A 10,802-nucleotide genomic window follows, 5' to 3' on the forward strand; every position below is an offset into this window, starting at 1 on the left:
ATAAATGTAATCTTAACTGTCGACGTGAGACATTTTAAACGTTTATGTTCCATTGTTTTCTGTATATATGAATGCATTTTAGTGAAAGTTTTCTAATTTAGAAAATAATTATGTTTATGATGTAAACTCATATTTTAAAATTCTTAAAGGGTTTTTAAAAATACTACTTACGCATTTCTAATATTCTTGGACAACCTGTCTCTAAGGCATTCGGTATGCATTGCCATGTATCCTAGGACACCCTGTACTACTGCTTAAACTGCCATGTATCCTAGGACACCCTATACTACTGCTTGTACTGCCATGTATCCTGGGACACCTTGTACTACTGCTTGTACTGTCTTGTATCCTGGGACAAAATGTACTACTGCTTGTACTACCATGTATCTTAGGACACCTTGTACTACTGCTTGTACTGTCTTGTATCCTGGGACAACATGTACTACTGCTTGTACTACCATGTATCCTGGGACACCTTGTACTACTGCTTGTACTGTCTTGTATCCTGGGACAACATGTACTACTGCTTGTACTACCATGTATCTTGGGACACCTTGTACTACTGCTTGTACTGTCTTGTATCCTGGGACAACATGTACTACTGCTTTTACTGTCTTGTATCCTGGGACAACATGTACTACTGCTTGTACTGTCTTGTATCCTGGGACAACATGTACTACTGCTTGTACTGCCATGTATCCTGGGACACCCTGTACTACTGCTTTTACTTGATTTGTATCCCGGGACAACATGTACTACTTCTTGTACTGGCATGTATTCTGGGACACCCTGTCCTAATGCTTTTACTGGCATTTATTCTGGGACACCCTGTACTAATGCTTTTACTGGCATGTATTCTGGGACGTCCTGTAATACTGCTTGTGCTGCCATGTATCCTGGGACACCCTGTACTACTGCTTGTACTACTATGTTTCCTGGGACGCCCTGTACTACTGCTTGTACTGCCTCACAGTTTAACATGTCACGCAAAAACACTTAGCGAGAAATTTGCGTCATATACCATGTTGTCATGAGAAGGATTACTGGTGTCAACCTGGGTATACAGTGTCAGGACCTCAACTTACAGTCCTTCAGCCTCAGGCGGAATAGGATCAAGAACAAGATCGAGTACATGATCAAATACTTGATTTATCTTTGTTCTTACATATCAATGGATCAAATAATGATATAGTTGATATATATATATACTAGAAATTCAAGGCGCTTCGCGCCCTTCTTTCTAGCCTTAGAGGGCGCTTCGCGCCCATCTTCTATTTGTTATGTGTTTAATCCCTCCTGGTTCAGATGATCCATGCATTGCTCAAAACAGTAGCCTTTAGCCAAACCTTGCAGTAATGAAATAGAACTCTACACAAATAGACAAATAGAATAGATTCAACCATAGACAAATATAATAAATGGAACCATAGACAAATATAATAGATGGAATCATAGACAAATAGAATAGATTGAACCATAGACAAATATAATAAATGGAATCATACAGTAATAACCAGAAGACCCGGAATTATTGTTTCATCAATCGTAAAATGTGATTGTAAAGTCGTTTGATTTCCGGGTCTTTCTGATTATTACTGTAGACAAATAGAATAGATGGAATCATATTCAAATAGAAAAAATGGAACCATAGACAAATAGGATAGATGAAAACATAGTAAAATGATCAATTTTAATTTATAAAATCGAGAGAGAAAAAACTGAATCTTTAAACGATATATTCAAAAGAGGGATGGTGTTTAAGATATCAGAAAATGATATAGAAACCCTGAATTTTCTTTTTTGTATCTAATAAATCAAAAACATGAATAAATCGAATATATAATAAAGGAAGAATCAGTGTAATCTATACATATTATGCATTACAGTTCATCCTGGGCATTCAGATAATTGTAATATTTATTTTATTATATTATCTGTCAATCATATACTCCTGTTATATATGATATCATCTCAATATGCTGCTCTATATAATCATCTATCTATCGTTCCAATCCTCTATATTGCTTTATATCTAACTCGTAATCTCAGGCTGTCGGCTTTAATAGAAACATTTCCAGAATTCACTGTAATTTAGTGCAAACCCGAGATATCAATGCACAATGCACATTGTATGCTGTTGGAAAAATAAAGCAAGGAAAGGGACTGTTCGCTTTTCAGAAGTTTAAGCAATTTTTCAAAAATAAATCTACTGAACATGTACCGCTTGTACACTGTTTATTAGATGTTATGTTATACAGGATGGTCGAAAAACCTATTTAGAAATTTTTGTTTGAAGATTTTTGATTTAATATTTTTAAAGATTGCAGTACGTCTCTGGGCTGTAAAGTAAACACAAGACGGATGTTACAACCTGACATGGGATCCATCTGTCACATAAAAAATCAATGAAATATTCTGGTCATATGAAACTATTATGTGAATTATCAAATTTTCTAAATTAAATGCTTTTATCCTCCTTGGATATCTAGAGGAACACTGATGTATCTATTCTTGCTTACAAACACAGCTCAGAGAAAACTGGTTTCAATATGTACGCAGAGAATACGCAACAGCAAGTTTTTTCTCAATAGCTCTTTAATAAATAAAGAATTTCTGATTGAAAACATATAAGATTTTAATCTTGCGTGCAATATACTTTAATTTGACGTGAATGTCGAGACACAAATTTCAAACCCGTTTATTGAAAATATTTTATCAAATATTTTAAATTCTGTTTTTCTAATATCAGGTATGTGAGATTATGAAAGATTATGTAAAACTTGAAAAGAAAAAGGTTAAGTATGAGAATGTATCCAGACTGATAATCCACTTTCATCCCTGATCTATTGACCACGTCAACTTTTTGTTCTTTAGATTGATTTTAGACACAGAACAGAGATTAGAATAGAAGGGAAATAATTCTATCCCTCGGTATGAATTTTTCAGTCCCTTTTAGCCTGAAAAGTAGTCTAACTAAAGTGTAAAATTCATGAAAATGTTATTAAAATTATACGCAGTACATCACAATATTACACAGAATGATCTGTTACAATTTCTTCTTTTATAAAAATGTAACATTATTTTAAACGCGTTTAATAGCTAGGTGAATTAAATCATTATTTTCAAGAAATTTTTTTTTATAAAAATATGTTTTAAGGGCTCAAAAGGTTAGATAGCACAAATGTAAGAAGTACAACTGCAGTATGGAAACAATACAATAAAATGGTGGTTTTACACTTCTTTTCCTTAATTCCACTCTATACAAATCTATTCTCTTTGATTTAAACCTTTATGAGCGTGCAGTGTGCTCTGTGCTCACCAATACTTCAGAATATAATCTATCTTAGAGTAAACACCTACGTCCTACACGCTTGTTCTTTTTTAACAAAACTTTCCCCTTTTTTGTAGAGATACATAATTTGTTGTAAATCCCCCTCTTATTTTATATATTTTATTGTTCTAAGTATTTTAGGAATGGTTTTTAGGATATCATATCACCACAGAGGGGAAATAAATAAATTTTTGTGAATAAAAAACTTTCTGCAGCCGATATCCAATTTCTCATTTTTCCCTCTTATCTTTAAAAATTATTTTTCCTTCTCCTCTTAAGGGGGAGCAATATTCTTAAAAATGTATTTTTGGGAAATGAATGATTTAATTTTTATTAATTTTTCACCAGTGTTTCGGATCCGGATCCGGTCGGATCCGTATCATTTGGTCGGATCCGGATCCGGATCCGTATCAGGAAACGTTGATATGGATCCGGGTAGCGCCAAAAATTAACCAAAACCATGGAATAAATAAATCAAAATGGTTCGTAAATGTATTATTTACATGACGAAAATTTTTCAAAATTATCTTTAATAATTTAATGTTTACATTTATATAATAGCAATGACGACATTTTTAACTTTAGGATTACTATAGTTTATAAATTATAACCTTGCATAACATTTAATAGGGAAAATCCGATTCACAGAATCAAAAGTTACCTCGGATCCGGATCCGGATCCGAATCAAAATGATATGGATCCGAAACACTGTTTTTCACCCTTTTTTTTGGGCAAAACATCGCAAGCACAAAATCTAATTTACATGACATTTAGTTATTATTCCCCCTAAACACCATTTCAACTAATTTATTCACCCTCCCCCCTCCCTTTATCTTTATACATATATATTACAACCCTTATCTTTAACGTCAACCTTTTTCGTTTATTTTAATTGTGTTTCTTCAAGACGCTCTCTCCCTTTTCCATCTCTTCTGAGCTGGGAACTTTAGAATGGTGGATATCGAGATTAATGCTTGATCCTCTCTTTTTCTTAATCTCAAGACTCACCTAATCTTGAAAATAAACAGTTGTTAAAAACATAAACATGGAGTTCTAAGTCATTCTTGATCATAACAAGCTTTTAAGGGTACTGTTGTGAATCGGGCATTGCCATCTTAGCATATAGGGTCACCTGAAATCTCGCTTACAGTCCCTTTAATGGTCCTCACATCTTCCTTTCTCTCTTTCTCATTTTTAAATGCCTTGATTTTTCAACCTATGTAGCCCTAGAACTCGTTAATCTGTGGAAAATGTTTGCACTGGTTTTTCCTTTGTATTTATTTAGTGGAGTAGCTAATTGTTTCAGGATCCATCCGTCATACATCCTTCCTACATCTCTCTTATATTTATCCCACCGTTAAACCCCAAATCGTAAATACACATTTTTTCCAAGATAGAATCTTGATTTTTAAGTTTTACCTAATCAAAATTCCTTCAGAAAAAATTCCAGGCGTTCCTTTTATTTGAACTTCATAAAAGAAAACTTTTGTGACTTTTACACTTATTTATTATTTCCTTTCTCCATTTTCCTTCTCAAACTCACACTTTTTGTCTTATACCTTCCTTTCTATACTTCCCCCATCTAACCTTACGAACACCGGAAGTTGGACCGGAAATAAAGCTGAAAGTTTGCTTCATGATCGGATGAGAAATCATCTTTTTCTTATTATACTTTCTTTAGGATTCTTAGTCATTTTATTCTATAAAACTGAGTTGTATGTATGTATGTCACACTTTTTTGTGTCATCAAAAATGCGTCGACAATATTTTGTTCTCAATAATGTGTCCTCAATTTACGCTTCAAACTTAGTGCGTCCTATTAACTGCGTCCTTTTTTGCAGTATTACTGAAATCCCCAATTTTTGTATCCAAAATCACATTGTCTCACTGGGGGGGGGGGACACCCCCTCCCCTAGCTACTTAGCCGGGGGCACCGCCCTCCCCCCTTGCAGATTTGAAAGAAAGAAAGTGAATATCAATATCATAGGAAATTTAACTAAGAGAACAATTTCGCCAAGGCCCAAATCTTATTTCCGGGTTTTTTCGACTTCAAACCATTAAAAAATAACTTTTATTTTAAAAATTTTCAAAACGGGTGGGGCTAACCCCCCTGAACCCCTCCCCCCCCAATTTTTTTCAAAATATTAGAAAAAAATTTAAAAGGATTAAGAAAGAAAGAAAAAACTACACGGAATCATAGAAAAGAAAGGAGAATGAGAAGAAAAAGAAAAAGAAAAAGAAGAAAGATCAAGGGAATTGAATCATGAAGAAGAGTGTAGAAGGAAGAGAAAGTTGAAGTGGGAAAAAGAGGGGGAAAAGAAGAGGAAAAAATGTGGAAAGGAGAAGAAGGAAGGAGAATGGGGAAGGGAAAGAGAAAAAGCTAAGGGGAACGTAAATGGGCAAGGGGGGGAAGGGTGGAGAAGGGAGAATATGAGATGAGTATAAAAAGGTATTTAGAGGGGTGAGGATGGGGTGAGGATGGATCCAATAACTATGGGCGTTTTTCCTCCCTTAGTTCTAAATCAATATATTTATGTAGTTTATGAGTTTAGATTTACATGTTGATACTAGGAGAATACCTCAAATCGCTCTCAACTAAACCCAACAAACTTTAAACTGAGGCAAAACATGACCTGTTACTGTTTGTTCGGAGAAGCCCAGGGACTAAATTCTATTGGTAGACTTTGCTTTTAATCTTTTTGTCAGCACAATATTAACCAGACCTGATATAAATGAATTAAGTTTTTGCCACATACTCTAATTTTTCTAATCCATATATTTTTGCAACCTGATGGCGTTGACCTTAGATATGTCAAATGATGAAATCTTTTAGATAAAATAATCTATATTTAAAATGTCAAAGGTTTACACTATCAGGTTATGAAGATCCAAAATTATAAAAGAGTTTGTGACAATGACTAAATTCCTTACTAGATGATTTTTTTTGCTAGAATTCTATTTTTAAAGCAGTGTGTGTATTTTTTAACGAATAAGCATAATATTTAACTTCAAGATCAAAGGAAGATATTTTTAAATCAAATTGAATTTTCTTGGACAATGTTTCGTTAGTCGAAATAAAAAAATATTTAAAATCCATTTCTGATACATTGTTTGCAATGTCCCAGCTTGCCCCTTTCCTTTTTTGAACTTTGCTCTAAACAGTATTCTTTTACAACATTCTAGTGAATTAAAATTCTTCACTGTCTGTTTAATACTGTATACGTCTGCATTTAATGCTTTTTACGTTAATTCACCTTAAATTACAGGAATTAAATCATGTGTTTTAAGGAATTCAACGATGTGTTGCCTCAAATTTTAAATCAAAGTTTAACATTTTGGGTGGAAATTAATCAAAAAAAGTTTAACTTTTTTCATCTCTTTTAATTCTTAAGATGGTAAAATTTTTAAGTAAATCTAAAGATCTGTGTTGGTGTATGTCTGGTTGTCTGTCTGTTTGTGTGTTTACACTTGGTTTCTACTATGACTGTTGTCACTAAACCTGACTTTCAAGTACTCTTTAAACCATCAAGCCTTGTAGTTCCCAGGCCTCTAACAGGCAGTAGGTAGTAGGCAGTCACTATTTCAGGCCTTATGTTACCTCGTTTAATGGTCTGCTTGTCTTAACGTCATTAACACAGTCCTGCAAATAAGGAAAATAAATGTAGAATGTTGATGATAACAAATAAATATAAAGCTTCTTCGCTCATATGCACATGTCAGCTATAGCCGGCCAAACGGCTGGACCGAATTGGCTGACATTTTTAAACCCATTCATGTGTACCCGAAGGATGACATAGACTGAAAAAAATGTTCCTTTTTAATTTGATGTCCAGCTAATACATATATAAAATGTAAAATGTTCATGATGGGTTTAGAACCTTATTCATTTTCATGAATTTTTTCTCTTTCTTGGTGTTGCAATGAGTCAGTTTATTTCCCATGTCTGATTCATAAACTTTAATTTATTCCTTAGACTACAAGCATTAGTAAGCATTAGTAAACCATTGATATTTTAACTGCATTAAATAGGTATTTTTAAACAGGAAAATACATTGAAATTTAGGTTTGTGCTTAAGTAAAACCAGCATTTTTTATCACACCTTTTCAAAATAAGACCCAAGTCAGGATTTTTCCTAAGATGTAACTTTATGAAAGTTGGTCGATTTCTAAGTTTACTAAAATCAATAGTTTACTTTTAGGTAACTAAATATATCTAAATCCCTTATTATCTTAGGAGCTGGAACTTATTTGTTTAGTGTTTAGGAGAATACATTGATAAGAAATGTTTAAGTTATAAATTCTGTTAATTATAACCTTAAAGAATTGTTTGCCTCTGTGTTTTAGAAACATCTGACTATAGAGTTTATACGCAAGCTATTATTTAATTGATTGACTATCTGTCTATCTCTCCTGTGTACCGGTGTTTGCGTATTGCGTATATATGTTGCGTATCGGTGAGGTGGGACGGATACAAGGGATACAGGTTGGGTCTCGGACTCTCCAGTAGTAAAGTTTCTCCCGCGGAGACTGCAGTGAATCATCATATACAGAGCAAAACCGAACCAGTGATTTAATATTACAATTGTTAATAAAAATAGTATTTATCATTTACAGATACTACAACAGTGAATTTCAGAGTGAACCTAATAAAAAAAAATCCAGGAAAACATTCATTAATTACTGAGCTAAAGATTTGATTGGGTACACAAACCTGGACTTTTGTTAATTTATGTTATAAACAATATATTTCGACTTTTTTTACATTTTCGTCCTTGGTGTGGAGTTTTGAACCTACACATGTAAATTTGTTTATTTATAATAATCCCGAGTGTTTAGTATTTTATGGATGTTTTGCTGTAGATAAGAACTAGTGAATACATGTAGTTTAAACAACATACAGTGATTATTCAATAAAGAATCCAGTTGTAAACTTGTTTAAGTATATACAGAGAAGAAGGAGAAGGATGTTAGATATTCAAGTTTCAGATTTGATTTGAGTTTGACACTTTAATCAGGAATCAGGAATCGGTGATTCAGATATCAGAAAAATATGGAATTTCAATTTGTTTCAAGGTTTTCAAATCTTTGCAATAGCAAGTAATTTTGTTAAACTCAAAACTTTTTCTTTTTTCTCGGTTGATAAAACAAAATTGATTAAATAATATAATCTTTCCAATAAAAGTGAAAAAGAAGGATTTTTATTAAGGGTACAGAAATTATTCCAATTTTTGAGTTGTGACTAATTTGATAAAGTTGATAAACTTAAAAACTTAGTTTCTGGAATCCCACTCTCAAATTTTAATATGAAATCTCAGCTTTAAAGATTTAAATTCCAATCCTGGAAATGTATTCTTGGAAATGTTAATTTCTTAGATTTAGATGAAAATGATTTTTAAGCTTATCAAGAATATAAGAAAATTATTAACATGTTCATGACATTAGAAAATCTTTCTTGAAAATTAAATTATTTAAACGGTTTTTTTTAAAGATAACTACGAGTTTAAATTACAAAAAATAAAAGAGTTATGATTTGTTATGTTGTTAAACAGATTTAAAAATATTTAGTTTTGAGTTTTGACTATGTTGTGACATGTTGTAAACACTTTGAAAAATAAAATAAGAATTTCTATTTCTAATATTTCTAGAAATCTAAGTCTAAAAGGTTTAACCACATACTTTAATCGCCTGAAGACAATCCTTCTTTACAATGTGGACAATCAATCCCCCCCATCCTGGAGCCTAAAGAGGAGGGGATACACCTTTGCTAAACTTGAACACTACTTGATCTAGTTTTAATTAATTAACCAAGAGTGCTTGAACCAAACACTTAAACCACAATTTCACCCTCTTCTATTCATTCTCCGCCAATCCTTTACCTCAGCTAGTTCAAAACAAACATTAAAACTTTACACTCTCTAACCTCAAGTCAATTTTCAATTTTATCAATATTTGTAAAATGTTTGTGCCTCATACAGAATAATGCTAGGATAAAAAGCGAAACTTTTCAGTTTACGTCCGAGCAAGGAAACATTTGGTTGCACATTATAAATTTAACAGTTTTTTCTTCTGAATATGTTTTCTTGAAAACATGTAAGATATTTAGTATTGTTCCTAACCCGGTAGGTCTGATTTATTTAATGAAGAGTAATCAGTAAAATGATAAAAAGTAAATGATGATGATCTCAAGATCATAAATTATACAAACCTACGATCAAATCACACAGTTCTCTTCCTGTCTGTACAAATTAAAAAAAAGGCGGTGTATAATTTCACTGAACACTGTTTACTTTCCCAGCTTAGTACTTTGGGATCATATTTATAACATCGGGTAGGGTAAAGGGATGAATACTTTCTTGAAAAAAAATCATCCCCCCCCTCCCCCAAAACCCCAAATGTTAGGTATGTTTCTTAAAAGTTTTATTCGCTGACTAAAGGAAAATAAAAGATGTTTTTGGGTATAAAGTACAGGATCGAAAAACTTGCCTTTTCATGTCCAATTTTTCTTTATAACCCCAGAGCATCAAACTATTATTACGGGGGAAGGCGATAATTCTTTAAAATAAATACCCCTGATAGGTTAGGTTAGGATGGATTTGGTGTCAAGCCTACTGTATCAGAAAAGCTCAACCACTTAATTTAGTTGCGTCTCAAAATTTTCAGCTTTGGCTGAGTGTATTGTCTAAAATTACTTTTTAAAGAATTCGAATTTTCTTATCCCTTTTTTCTGATGGTGTAGACTTTGATGTTTTCATCTTGCAGAATTCATAGTTTGATATATCCAAGTTACGATATAAGATACGATATAGAAAATGAGGCGAGTAATCAGTTACATGATTGGTTAATTATTTCAATACTATTTAAAAATAATAATAAATTCTGAATTATGATGAAAAAAACACTTCTTTATTCTTTTAAATTATTAAAAAATTAAAAAAATAAAATTACAAAACTAGATGGAATAAAAAATCCTAATATCTAAAATGTCGCTTCTTCCATGAAGGGAAATTTTCCCTAGTGTGTTTATTTGTTTGTTTATTCTTTGGTTAAGAGGTAGTTACTTAACCATATTTGAGCACGGGTATATATTGACATTTGTACACATTACATGCTGTACAGTGGACAAGGAGAAAACTAAATGCAGAAATGTACAATTTTTTAAATCAAGTACATTTAATATTTTTAAACTCAAAATTTTAGAGAAAACATGGCAATGGGAGGGGGTCATGCATCCTGCCATTGCTGCATGCTGGCTGTATTTTGACATTTTTACACAAAATGTTCCATTTCGTGTCAAGTAGTGTGAAGCATTACATTGAATTTGCAGGGTTCAATATGCATACTTCTACTCCTAATTTCATACATAATATTTTGCGTAGAAAATGCATATTTTGCGTACGCTTGTCAAGACACGCCTACACACTGACGCAAATTTGTAAGACTAAAGGTGGGATTCCTGCCCAAATATAAGCT

General features: G+C 32.6%; 1 protein-coding gene across 7 annotated transcripts in view; it reads left to right on the top strand.

Annotated features, from left to right (window-relative positions):
* The window catches only part of LOC111702650 (triple functional domain protein), a gene marked incomplete at its 3' end in the record, with an annotated part of 222,423 nt that overhangs the window by 64,298 nt on the left and 147,323 nt on the right, over positions 1 to 10,802 (top strand). For 2 of the 7 annotated variants that reach the window (XM_023474802.1, XM_023474722.1), the window contains 1 exon segment: positions 8,193 to 8,360. 7 annotated transcript variants of the gene reach the window in all.

This window comes from Eurytemora carolleeae, unplaced genomic scaffold (genome assembly GCF_000591075.1).
Source record: "Eurytemora carolleeae unplaced genomic scaffold, Eaff_2.0 scaffold101, whole genome shotgun sequence".
Taxonomy (NCBI): domain Eukaryota; kingdom Metazoa; phylum Arthropoda; class Copepoda; order Calanoida; family Temoridae; genus Eurytemora; species Eurytemora carolleeae.